Consider the following 12,955-nt stretch of genomic DNA (forward strand, 5'->3'; position numbering starts at 1 on the left):
TTGTTCTAATTTCTGTTGGAGGAATGTTAAAAATGGTAGTTGTTTCTCTTTTTGAACTTGGAAAATTGATTAATGTTTTGTTTTGCAGGAAAATGCAATGTTGTTTATCCGTTGGTCTTGAGTATCGGTCTTTGGTCAGAATTTTGTTTTCAGTTGTAGATTGGAATTCTTTTTGTTTTTTCTGAAGGGCAACTTTATCTCTCAGAAAACTGTTGAGCTAGAAAAAAAGAATACAATGTGATTTAATCACCATGATGAAATGTTTTTTCATACTGCTGTATATATATATATATTCTGCCTAATCCTGTTAAATTAAAGAAAATGTTAATTTTTAACACAATTTTTCAAAATAATATTGGTTTGATTGCTGTAGGAAGAAAGATAAAAATTGTAGTTGTTTGTTTGGAAAATTGATTAACTTTTTTTAAAGGAAACAATAGTGAAGTAGTTTACCTGATAACTTTGAGATTTGCTCTTTTTTGAGACTATTGCTTTGTTGTGTAGAATGGAATCTTGTTTTCTGTGGTTAGGTTGTGTTTTGTGGTGAGTTTTTGACCTAGGAGATTAAATCAAAATGCAATATATGGTTTTTGTTTTCTCACTTGCTTATTTCATAATAGAAAATCTGTCCCCTTCAGTGTTCTGCACCTTCCCCAACATAGCTCTGACTGGAGCTTAGAACAGGAAGTATGCCCCTCAGTGTCCAGCATCCTGCCCAGTAGGCCCTAGCTGGAGTTATGAATAGTAAATCTGCCCCCTTCAGTGTGCAGTACTTCCCCAAGTTGACCCTGACTCGAGTTTGAGGTAGTAAATCTGCCCCCTTCAGTGTTTGACACCTTCCATGAGTTGGCTTTGACTTGAAATTTGAATATGAAATTCACCCCCTTCAGTGTAAAGCACCTTCCTTAAGTTCTTTCTGACAGGAGATTTATAGAGTAAATCTGTCCCTTTCAGTGTCCTTCATCTTCTTCAACTAGGCTTTGACTGGAGTTCTGAATAGTAAATCAGCCCCCTTCAGTGTCCCTCACTTTCCCCAAGTTGACTCTGACTTCAGTCTTGAATTTTTAATCTGTCTCCTTCAGTGTTCATTACCTTCCTCATGTAGGCATTGATTGAAGTTAGGAATAGTAAATCTGCCACCTTCAGTGTCCACCACTTTTCTGGTGTTAACTCTGACCAGATTTCAGAATAGTAAATTTGCTCTCTTTGGTGTCCAGCACCTTCCCAAAGTTGGCTCTGACTGGAGTTTAGAATAGTAAACCCTCCTCCTTCGGTGTCCAGCACCTTCCTCGCGTAGGCTTTGACTGGAGAGTTCAGGATAGTAAATCTTCTGCCTTATGAGTCCTGCACCTTTCTTGGGTTGAACCTGACTGGAGTTTGGAATAGTACATCTGCTCTTTTCACTGTCCAGATCTTTCTTTGAGTTGGCTTCCACTGCATTCAATTTATTTTATGGTATGAAAAACATAGAGGAAAACATATACTTAAATCAACCTACATATTCAGGATTTTTTATTTGCAATTAAGTAAATGTAAGTCAGCAGAGGAAAGTACAAATGTCGTGAATGATGCTGTCTGCTTGAGTAAAAGATATGTCCTGTATTTTTATTTAATTGCTAATATGTATTACCCCACAGAGCCTATTTTACTACAGCAATACTTACATAGGTGACACTGTTTTCAGCACTCACTGTCTCACCTATCAGTGCATGTCATAAAATGGTGGTTGCCTGTTTTTTTGTCTTATTATGAAGTGTTTACCTTAACTTCCAAACATAATTGTTGGAATCTTTGTATTTGTGAGTAGACATGTCTCATTTGTTGTGAAAATTTGTATCTGACATGTACTTTGTGACCTTCTTTAGTATGGGTGCTCACCATTTTGGCTGGGGAGATTTACAGATTTACTAAGGTTTATTTTTTCAACTTTGCATGGCTTTGTGAATATTTTAAAAACTTTTGTGTTGCCTTGATTCATGTTGAGTGAAGCAAGAACAATGAAAAGTTAAGCGTTTGTGTTGTCTTCTGGTGTTTTCAGTTTTCTTGTGTGACACAAGGACTAATCAATAGTTTATGTAATTTTCATGTATATTTTTTAATTATATAAACTTGTTTCAAGGTTGCATTGGGTACATACAAAAAGTACTATTTAATGTTTAAAAAATTGCATGTTAAAGACATGCACGGTCAAGGTATTCATAGTAAACCTGTGCATAGTAAATGTACTTTCATTACGTTTTTCAATGTGAATGCATGGTAAAGGCATGCATGGTAAAGGCAAGCATTGTAATCTCATACAGTCATCCAGGAACACCACTACACTACCGGCAACAATACATATAGGGCCTAATTAAGAGTTTGGTGGACGGACAGGGTGGCCGCCACCTTCGTGGCAACTAACCTGCCGGAGTGATTAAGAGTTTCCAGCTAGGTTGACGGGTGGAAACTGAGGGTTCTAACCGCCAGCCTTGCGGGACACAGGCTACAGCATTGTCTCCGGCTCGTAATAGGGCTGGCAGCAATGCTGTAGCCAGGAGGGTGCACCAGCACCCTGCAGGTTAGAGCAGACAGTGAACATTGTGACAGTGCCCCTTGCCCCTGCTCTCTGCCACTCTTTTCATGGCATTAACACTGCCATGAAAATGCTGCCGGAGAACAAGGTAGTTATCCGCAGGGCAGTGCTGCCCTGGTGGATTATGATCTCTGCCACTGCCAGGGCGCTGGGATCATGGATCCTGGCGGTGCTGGCGGTTCCCTGGCGGTCTGACCGCCAGGGTTTTAATGTGGCGGTCGAACTGCCACAAGAGTGGCGGTCCTGACCACGAGTGCGGAGGTCTGAAGACCGCCACACTCATAATGAAGCCCATAGTCTAAGTGATAACATCCAAATACTCTCTAGGTACCTGGTATTCAAACACTTGGCCTCAACTAAAGCATTAAGATGCACTTATGACACTGCACCTAAAAGTATGGCAAACACCAACCATTAACGCATATGGCTGGATAAGATGATCGACAAAAATCAAGTGTGAGCAAATGACAAGTTGGATTTCAAGAAATATTACATTTTCATCCTACTGAGTGATGATAGGTCTATAGTCACTATCGTGTCCTATTAAGGCAAGGCACAGATAAACTTTCAAAATACATTTTGGGAGTACATTTGCCACAGATGCTCTTACAGATAGATTACAGAAGACCAGTGCCACAACAGAAAAAATGCCACTCTCCGTGAACTGCAAAGATGTCAAATATGTTCAGATTCTTAGTGGTTTCACAGCCTCGAGGAGACACAAGGAATGTATGAATGCTATAAAAACCACAACGAATCAATCAATCGGTCTGTTTTGTAAGGGAACATATATGAAAAGTGTCTCAGGCTGGCATGGATGAGGAAGACTGATACGTGCTGCTGAGTACACAAGATGGACTTTAACTCACATCTCATAGTAATGGTAGGTGCTGTAGATAAACACTCATGTATACTATACTATACTATATACTATACTATACTATAATATGTAAATATACGGAGTAAAGTTTAGTATCATGGCCCAAAACCCCCTACAAACACAAAAACAATGTAGCAGGAAGGGTGCTCTAGCTGCAATATGTCCTTCATCAGTGGCCAAGTGTGGAGGAAGTTGAGTGTAATCGGAAGGAGACAAAAAAAATGTGGGCAGTAGCTTTGTGTCTACAGGTAACAATTGGCAAAGAGAATGGGCAGAACGTTATCAGTCTCAAAGATCCTAAGGCGCTAGAGGTCTCAAAGGCTTTTCAACTCCTTCATTTTTTTTGTTTACTTTGCCAGGTATTCAATTTGTGAAGGTAGAGAAGTGTTAAAAACCGAGGGCTACAAAGGACTCTGTGTGACAGCTGGAAAATGCTCCCTCTGTAACATGGGACAGCAAGTTGGCTGCCACATCTGGGTCGCTCTGTTTTGCCAGTAAATGCCCATTTTCTGCTGTATACTGATGCATTCCCTGACTCTTGGAAGTCCCTCCTCACTTCCAGCCAGTGAACAAAAGACAGTGTGCTTGTGCTTTCCCTGCCTCCTGGATACCCTCCTACTAAGGCAAGAGGGGTCTAACTTCTAAGGGAAGCCCTTCCTCCCAGAGGACATCAAATTCTGGGTTGCCTACTCCGTTACCCTTCTTTTGTGAAACATCTGGTGCATGGAATTGTAATCGGAAACTGTACATTGAGGTGACATTGAAATCACATTTGAGAAGGGCAACATTTCTTGACCTTGTGGGCGCACCCCTAACAGAACTATAGCTTAAGCTGATGCATACATCAGTTCACAAGAACCAGACACAGGAGCCTTCTTGAGAAGGACAAGATTTCCTCATTAGTGGTCATACATCATCTGGTGATGGCATATTCAGACAGACCTGTATGTCGCCCACCTACGTGAGAGACTTCCCTTGGTTCCTGAACACTCCTTGAGGCAGGCACAATATTAGTAGATTCCCCAATGTCCAGTGAAAAAGAGTGCTATTTCCCATTCTTTTAATTTCTTCTCCAGTGCAATCTTCCTTCATTTTGCTTTTCCAATGAAGGGGTGTGAATGTGTAGTTCTATTTCGGTGTGGATCTGCTAATCTTGCACGGGGTAAAGAAACAGAGAAATTTAGAGGTGTGTAACCATAAGCATAGTACTTCCTGTTTTAGTGGATTTGGTGGGGGAGGCGTGTACTTCTGGTCCATGGACAATAATGTGCCTTTTTATTATTCAGCCTTTGCACGTTTTTTGGGCCTGTGTGTGTGTTTTACACTATCCAATTGAATTGTTCTAAATGTACAGGGAGTGCAGAATTATTAGGCAAGTTGTATTTTTGAGGATTAATTTTATTATTGAACAACAACCATGTTCTCAATGAACCCAAAAAACTCATTAATATCAAAGCTGAATATTTTTGGAAGTAGTTTTTAGTTTGTTTTTAGTTTTAGCTATGTTAGGGGGATATCTGTGTGTGCAGGTGACTATTACTGTGCATAATTATTAGGCAACTTAACAAAAAAAAAATATATACCCATTTCAATTATTTATTATTACCAGTGAAACCAATATAACATCTCAACATTCACAAATATACATTTCTGACATTCAAAAACAAAACAAAAACAAATCAGTGACCAATATAGCCACCTTTCTTTGCAAGGACACTCAAAAGCCTGCCATCCATGGATTCTGTCAGTGTTTTGATCTGTTCACCATCAACATTGCGTGCAGCAGCAACCACAGCCTCCCAGACACTGTTCAGAGAGGTGTACTGTTTTCCCTCCTTGTAAATCTCACATTTGATGATGGACCACAGGTTCTCAATGGGGTTCAGATCAGGTGAACAAGGAGGCCATGTCATTAGATTTCCTTCTTTTATACCCCTTCTTGCCAGCCACGCTGTGGAGTACTTGGACGCGTGTGATGGAGCATTGTCCTGCATGAAAATCATGTTTTTCTTGAAGGATGCAGACTTCTTCCTGTACCACTGCTTGAAGAAGGTGTCTTCCAGGAACTGGCAGTAGGACTGGGAGTTGAGCTTGACTCCATCCTCAACCCGAAAAGGCCCCACAAGCTCATCTTTGATGATACCAGCCCAAACCAGTACTCCACCTCCACCTTGCTGGCGTCTGAGTCGGACTGGAGCTCTCTGCCCTTTACCAATCCAGCCACGGGCCCATCCATCTGGCCCATCAAGACTCACTCTCATTTCATCAGTCCATAAAACCTTAGAAAAATCAGTCTTGAGATATTTATTGGCCCAGTCTTGACGTTTCAGCTTGTGTGTCTTGTTCAGTGGTGGTCGTCTTTCAGCCTTTCTTACCTTGGCCATGTCTCTGAGTATTGCACACCTTGTGCTTTTGGGCACTCCAGTGATGTTGCAGCTCTGAAATATGGCCAAACTGGTGGCAAGTGGCATCGTGGCAGCTGCACGCTTGACTTTTCTCAGTTCATGGGCAGTTATTTTGCGCCTTGGTTTTTCCACACGCTTCTTGCGACCCTGTTGACTATTTTGAATGAAACGCTTGATTGTTCGATGATCACGCTTCAGAAGCTTTGCAATTTTAAGAGTGCTGCATCCCTCTGCAAGATATCTCACTATTTTTGACTTTTCTGAGCCTGTCAAGTCCTTCTTTTGACCCATTTTGCCAAAGGAAAGGAAGTTGCCTAATAATTATGCACACCTGATATAGGGTGTTGATGTCATTAGACCACACCCCTTCTCATTACAGAGATGCACATCACCTAATATGCTTAATTGGTAGTAGGCTTTCGAGCCTATACAGCTTGGAGTAAGACAATATGCATAAAGAGGATGATGTGGTCAAAATACTCATTTGCCTAATAATTCTGCACTCCCTGTATATAAACTTATATTGTTCTTTCTGCTTTCTTTTGCTTAATACATGTTTTGTTAACATTGACTCGTCCTGCTGTTTGGAAGATTGGTTGTTGCCTGCGGGTATCTTGTTTATGGGAATGTTACATGGCAGTGTGGTATAGTGAAGTAAAAGTTGTCTTAGTCATTGGGTTTAGGCCACCATTTCTTTCTGTCTTTTTCTGAGAAACCTTCTTCTGCTTGCATACGGGATCATTGCACTATTCACATGGAGACTTGCACATGTTCTACAGTAACATAGCCACATTTATCAGATCCATAATTCCTTTTTTCACGATGATTACTTTGCTCCAGGGGGTGTGATTTGGAGATGCAAATATCTGTAAATAAGGTTTTCAACACAACATTTTAATTGGCTAAACACACCCCTGTAATATAAACCTCGAAAACTTCCCACACTGAGCGATGTGAGCTCACCAACCCCCTTCTGCTCCAAGAAGGTCTCAATTTCTGATTTCACTCTGACTACTAATAGTAAATCTGAGAGTGAGCCTGAATTACCTTTCTACATTACCTAGGACACCCATGTAAACTGGTTATACAAATAGAAATACGGGTAGTTTATCAAATTAGCGGATTGTGTATTACACAGTGACACCTTGTGGTGAACTGGCTGTTGTACAGTCAGTAGGTACCATCCTCAAGTATTTCTGAAACCTCAATGGGGCACATATTTGCTCTACGGAGGCTCAGCCTACGGGCAACATTTTATTGAGTAGAATGAGAGTACTAGAGCTTAAAATCACCTTACGAGTGAGTCACAGTCTCATTATATCTAGAGGTCTTGTGAACTGTGAGGAGTCTGGTGACCAGCCGATTGGTGTGTGCTATACCTTCTTTCTTTTGACTTCAAAATTCAGACAACCTAACATTCCTTATCCTTACGGATAGCTGATCTACTTGCACCCATGCTAGCCACTCCTTGTAAAATCCACTATTAGTGAATGTGACATCAGAGGTGAACCTGCCTCGGTCAAAGCTGCAACTGTGCATATTAACAGCCACAAATCATCCAGCATCATTTTTATATTACACTTAAAACCCTCAACATTTATTAATAGAGCTGCAGTTATTGTTCTATCTTAGCGTGATAGACATGTACTTTACACACATCAGCCTGACCGTCTTCACACTGTTGTAGTCTTCCGCGTCAAGGGAAGCCCTCTTCTTTTTGGCTGTTGTCTTCCCTTTCCCACCGACCATGGTTGACGCTTGACAATAGGATGACAGCCTCAGCTTGCCATGCTCTAACCACAGCTTCACCCACTGACATAAGGGATACATTTAGGTGCGGTTGTCCCTGGGATTAATTCTGTAACAGCTTGTGAGCTGATAAAAAAAGGAGTGCATCTCGTCATCTACAGCAATTCTTAGAATGGCCGACAACATCTTAGCGTATATCTCACAGTTTTCTCTGACACACTTTTGGCTGCAGCAAACGACCATCTGGCTCTCTGTGGGGCTAACGCCGGAGAACTCCAGAGTGCTGTTCTCAAACCTAACATCCCACGTCCTCTAGCAGCTCGAAGGCTTTAATCTCCAGCAGAGCAGCTGAGAAATCAGGATGCAAAGGGATGGGGTGTGCCAGCAATGGAGCAGGGACCAATGTGGCTCATTCCACTCGCCAAGCTCGGGTTGACCAAGGAGTTGCGGCTTCATTTTTTCAGGGGTATCGCCCATCTTGTCCGTTTCAGTGACCTCTTTCTCCAAAATGCTGCACTGTGATTGTGGCGCGACTAAGACCTTCCTTTGTTTGCATTACACAATTGATGTCCAGTTGCATCACTTTTTCTGAAATAGAGGGGTGTTCTATAGACACCTCAACTACTTCCAGCTTCTGCTTCTTTTGATGCTTCTGCTGTTCGTGTCACCAGTCACACCATTATGGTCAGTTCTAGGCACAAGACCACATCTCTGCCAAAATGCAGTGGAATACTCCTTACCTCGCAAAGAAGGTTCTGTAGTATGGATTTACGATAGGTCTCTGCAGAGGTGGGGGTAGAATTCGGAGAAGCCACTGACAGAGTTAACACTCACCAACACCCCTGCATTTGTGTGTCCACTGGTGTGTTTTTGGATTGATGCCCCTTTACTTGCTCTTCGGTTTGGTCCTGCTGGATTATAGGTTAGGTACCGGCATAGTCTTGGACATGGTATAATGTAAGTCAAGGCCTGTTTGGTGGCTTTTTCTCAAACTCCGAACTGGCTTGGTGGATAGTTACACTGCCCTGTCTCACGCAGCTGCTGATGCTGTCTAGGTTCTGATTGTCTCCATGTAAAAAATGTGCCTTTACATCTGCGTGTGGGACAGATGACAAGTGGCAATTTAATAACTCTGAAAGGCCTCTGTTCTTGCAAAAACAGACTACTTAAGATTTCAGAAAAAGGTTCTGGTGGGCATCTATGCGTAAATCTGTAGCAGAGAGCACCTTAAAGAGGCAAGGTCCATCTTGGCGAGACAGCAAACAGGTCTTTTATGAATTGGTACTTGCACCGCCTCCCAGGTGCAGGACTGAGGTGCAGTCCCCGCATCAGGACAGGTCTTTACCATATTCATAAATGTAAACTGCAAACACCTCTGAAGACCACCAAACCGAAGCCCATTGACAAACCAGGGGTTTAAAGCGTTTGTCTTCCATTTAGCCCTGCGTGCACTGAATGCTTATCTATTTTACAATCAGCAGGGTCTCGTTAAAGTCAGGCTAGATCCAGCTCAGTCTGTCGAATCTGTCCAGAGTCGCCTTCAATGATTGCTAGAGGGTCAGAAAATGAACATGAGCAGCCACAATCGCTAGACTGCTGATCAATGGATATCAAAGATGATCCACAGGGCTACCACCCTCTACCGAACGGGTAATGACCAGCATCCTTGTTCCACCAAACACAGCAATCCCAGAAGATCTTCCGGTTCACTTTCAACCTCATGTGAGCCCCCGATCTTTGTGCCTGGCATCACAATGTTTCTACTGGGGACTCTCAAGGCGTAGAAAACACTAGGCAGCACAGTCAACCAGCAGACAACAGCCATTTAGGCCTCTGCATCTTCTCTTCAGAGAGCGTCGAAAAGAGCAGCCATGCAGGGCATGATGCTTGCAGTACTTTTCTGCCAAAAATAGAAGCGATAAACAACAGTTCGGAAGAGAAAATAATTTACACCGAAACTCATACTGTGAGATTTTTGCAATAACTTGAATGCACATTAGCAGTTCAAATTGTGCAAGCTTCACACCCCAGAATTTAGGTCAGTCTCCTGATCCTGTTTCAATACATGTGTCTTGTTTGTTTATAAACTGATATTTTTAACTATCAGAAATCGCAGAGCTGGTTCACATACAGTGTACCCTCACACCTGCTGCACAGCAGATTAAATACTGAAACTAAATACTGGTATAAAGAAATGTGCCTGGTACTTCTCTCGATGTTGATATGTTCCAACAATTTCAAACGTCGATTTTGAAGAGAAAAAAAAACACAGTGCTTGAGGCGACGCTAATGAATATGCCCACGTTAACACAGTTTTCATCATTCTTTGACCAAAAATTCATTTTTTTCAGGTTTGAAGCCCGCTAAATAAATTGTGTTAGACTTTTCATCCTTGGCGTGGTCTCCCTTAACTTTTTGCCTCTGTTCCCCAGGTTGTTGATGTGTGCTGGACTCTGATTTTATTGTTACTGTTACTCTGGGCACTTTACCACTGCTAACCAGTGCTAAAGTGCAAGTGCTCCTGTTTAAAATGTGTACGTAATTGGTTCTCCATGATTGGCATATTTGTTTTACTGTTAAGTCCCTAGTAAAGTGCACTAGAGGTGCCCAGGGCCTGTAAATCAAATACTACTAGTGGGCCTGCAGCACTGGTTGTGCCACCCACATAAGTAGCTCTGTAATCATGTCTCAGACCTGCCACTGCAGTGTCTGTGTGTGTATTTTTACACTGTAAATTCGACTTGGCAAGTGTACCCACTTGCCAGGCCTAAACCTTCCCTTTTCTTACATGTAAGGCACCCCTAAGGTAGGCCCTAGGTAGCCCCAAGGGCAGGGTGCAGTGTATGGATAAGGTAGGACATATAGTAATGTGGTTTATATGTCCTGACAGTGAAATACTGCCAATTTCGTTTTTCACTGTTGCAATGCCTGTCTCTCTCATAGGATAATATGGGGGCTACCTTTAAATATGATTAAAGTGTAGATTCCCCTAGAGAGTAGATGGACATGTGGAGTTTGGGGTCCCTGAACTCACAATTTAAAAATACATCTTTTAGTAAAGTTGATTTTAAGATTGTGCGTTTGAAAATGCCACTTTTAGAAAGTGAGCATTTTCTTGCTTAAACCATTCTGTGACTCTGCCTTGTTTGTGGATTCCCTGTCTGGGTCAGTTTGACAGTTGGGTTGTTTTTCACCTCACACCAGACAGTGACACAAAGGGAGCTGGGGTGTAACCTGCATTTCCTGATTAGCCATCTCTGCTAGGAGGGAGGGGTGGAGTGGTCACTCTCATCTGAAAGGACTGTGCCTGCCTCTAACAATGCCGGCTCCAGCCCCCTGGTGTGTGTCTGAGGCCTTGCCTGGGCAAGGCAGGATTTCACAAGTAGGTGTGAGTCCCCTTTGAAGAAAGGTGACTTCAAAGACTAAAATGGGTATAAGAAGGGCACCCAAATCTACAGACTGGAGAAACACTTCTGGAACCAAGAGGAACCTCTGCCTGGAGAAGAGCTGTTAGCTGAGGAAGAAGTGCTGCCCTGCCTGTGACTGTGCTTTGTGGAGCTTTCCTGCAGTGCTGCTTCTGCCAGAGTAAGAGGGCAAAGACTGGACTTTGTGTGCCTTCCATCTTGAGAAGAAATCTCCAAGGGCTTGATCTAGAGCTTGCCTCCTGTTGTTTGAAGTCTCAGGGACAGCAAAGACTTCTCTCTGCCAGCACCTGGAGTCTCTGGAGAGACTCCTACTCTGCCCTGTGGTGCCCATCCAGTTCCTGGGACCCTGAAAGGAGAAGCTGGCAGCCTAAAGACAAGAAAATCCACGCACAGAGCGCCGTGCGGGAAAAAGATCGACGCGAATCCGATCTGCGGCTGAAAAACGACGCGCCGCCAGCTCCGCAGCTGAGAAACGACGCTCGCAGGAAACACGACCGAAGAATCGACGCACGGAGCAGGAGAAACGACGCGCAGCATCGCTGACGGAGGCTGGGAGATCGCAACCTGCGCGGCGGGATCTTCAACTCATCGTGCGGCTGGATTTTTGACTCGAGTACCGCCGTGCGGAGTTATTTTCGACGCACACCCGCCCGGGTGACTTGTGTATGGTGGATTTTTGTCGTTTTGGTCTTGTTTTGTTTAGATAAATAATTCCTATTTTTCTAAACCTGTGTTGTGTCATTTTGTAGTGTTTTCATTAAGTTACTATGTGTGTTGGTACAAATACTTTACACCTAGCACTCTGAGGTTAAGCCTACTGCTCTGCCAAGCTACCAAGGGGGTAAGCAGGGGTTAGCTGAGGGTGATTCTCTTTTACCCTGACTAGAGTGAGGGTCTTTGCTTGAACAGGGGGTAACCTGACTGTCAACCAAGGACTCCATTTCTAACATTGGTGATCAGCGGTTGGGATTTGGACTTGTATTTGTACTTGACATACAGTGATTAAGTGTACACTACTGTTTTGAGTTCAGACCACTACGTGACCACATACTACTAGTCTTGTGATTTTTGTTTTTCTCTATTTGGACTGTTTTTGCTCTGCATTCAGTTTCCTTTTTCGCTGATCCGGTGATTGACTTTTCTGGAACTTCATTTGAGAACTTGCTTTTCTGCATTTGGAACTTTGCACTCTTTTAACCTTTTATCATGTCTCTACTTGGAGATGCACCAGTTGAAGCTGTTTTTGACCTGAAGCAATTGGATAGTTATAACAAGGCTCAACTAAAGCAGTTTTGTAAAAATTTTGGTTGTCCCATTAAGAGCTCTTCCAAGAAGGATGAGCTGAAAAAGGCGCTGAGGGCCTGGGTGACAACCAGAAGCACTGGAGGGCACACTGAGGATGAGGAGGAGGATGAGGATGAGGAGGGAGAGCAATCAGTACATAATGGTATAGTGGGGGGGCCTGTTATTTCCAGGGAAAGAGTCTCTAGGGCAAGTAGCAGTGTATCCTCCAAGGGTCTGACACCTGAAGAGTTACAGGACAGACAGGCAGAAAGGGAGTACCAATTGGAGCAGAGAAGGCTAGCCCTTGAGGAGAAGAAGATAACAATGGCTCATGAGCTTAGCTTGAAAGAGATAGATCATAGAAGCCAGTCCAGTAGAGATGGTGGCAGCAATCCTACAGTGCAGCCTGAGAGAAGGGTACACATCCCAAAAGACCTTGTGAGGGATTAAAAGAGGGAGGATGATATCTACTTGTGGTTCAAGGGTTATGAGTCAGCTCTCCACATGAACCTGATCCATGAAGCTCATTGGGGGGCAGCCCTGTGGAAGCATTTTGAGGCAGAGGGGAGGGACACACTGACAGCCTTAGGGGATGTTCAGGATCTCACCTACCCTGTCATGAAGGAGGCCTTACTTACCA

The 12,955-nt window shown here is 43.2% G+C and overlaps 1 long non-coding RNA gene across 1 annotated transcript in view; it reads right to left on the reverse strand.

Annotated features, from left to right (window-relative positions):
* Positions 1-12,955, reverse strand: part of LOC138245658 (uncharacterized) — a 156,960-nt gene that overhangs the window by 106,541 nt on the left and 37,464 nt on the right. The window lies entirely within an intron of this gene.

The sequence above is a fragment of the Pleurodeles waltl genome, chromosome 7 (assembly GCF_031143425.1).
Source record: "Pleurodeles waltl isolate 20211129_DDA chromosome 7, aPleWal1.hap1.20221129, whole genome shotgun sequence".
Lineage (NCBI taxonomy): Eukaryota > Metazoa > Chordata > Amphibia > Caudata > Salamandridae > Pleurodeles > Pleurodeles waltl.